Source organism: Ascaphus truei, chromosome 12, assembly GCF_040206685.1.
Source record: "Ascaphus truei isolate aAscTru1 chromosome 12, aAscTru1.hap1, whole genome shotgun sequence".
NCBI classification, from domain to species: Eukaryota; Metazoa; Chordata; class Amphibia; order Anura; family Ascaphidae; genus Ascaphus; species Ascaphus truei.
Genome location: NC_134494.1, coordinates 5,230,187 through 5,231,520, shown reverse-complemented (window position 1 = coordinate 5,231,520; position 1,334 = coordinate 5,230,187).

Genomic DNA, 1,334 nt, shown 5'->3' with positions numbered 1-1,334 from the left:
ACTCTCCCTCACCTCCCACACTCCCCCCACTCTCCCCCACTCTCCCCCACTCTCCCCACCTCCCCCACTCTCCCCCACTCTCCCCCACTCTCCCCCCACTCTCCCCCACTCTCTCCACACACACACTCTCCCTCCTCACTCTCACACACACACACACTCTCCCTCACCTCTCTCACACACCTCCCTCTCTCCCTCTCACCTCACACACACTCTCCCCCACTCTCTCCTCACACACACACACTTCTCACTCACCTCCCTCTCCCTCACTCTCCCCACTCTCCCTCACTCTCCCTCACTCTCCCACTCTCCCTCACCTCCTCACTCTCCCACACTCCCCACACTCTCCCACTCTCCCTCACTCTCCCACACTCCACCTCACTCCCCCTCACTCTCCCACACACACACACCCACACACACACACACACACACCACACACACACACACACACACACACACACACACACACACACACACACACACACACACACACACACACACACACACACACACACACACACACACACACTCTCCCCTCACACACACACACACACACACTCTCCCTCTCACACACACACACACACTCTCCCTCTCACACCACACACACACTCTCCCTCTCACACACACACACACACTCTCCCCTCTCACACACACACAACACACACACCCCCTCCACACACACACACACACCTCCCTCTCACACACACACACACCTCCCCTCACACACTCTCCCTCACACACACACACACACTCCCTCTCACACACACACACACACTCTCCCTCTCACACACAACACTCTCCCTCTCACACACACACACACACTCTCCCTCACTCTCTCACACACACTCTCCCTCTCACCCACACACTCTCCCTCACTCTCCCCCACTCTCACCACACACACTCTCCCTCACTCCCTCTCTCTCACACACACACTCTCCCTCACTCCCTCTCTCTCACACACACTTCTCCCTCACACTCTCACACACACTCTCCCCTCTCTCTCACACTCTCTCTCTCACACACTCTCTCTCTCACACACCTCCCACACTCTCACTCACACACTCTCCCTCTCCCTCTCTCTCTCACACACACTCTCCCTCTCTCCCTCTCTCTCTCACACACACTCTCCCTCTCTCCCTCTCTCTCTCACACACACTCTCCCCCACTCTCTCTCACACACACACCACTTCTCCCTCACTCTCCCTCACTCACTCTCCCTCACTCTCCTCCCTCTCCCTCCCTCTCCCTCCCTCTCCCTCCCTCTCCCTCCCTCCCTCCCTCTCCTCCCCCTCCCTCCCTCCCTCCCTCTCCCTCCCTCACTCTCCCTCACTCTCCCT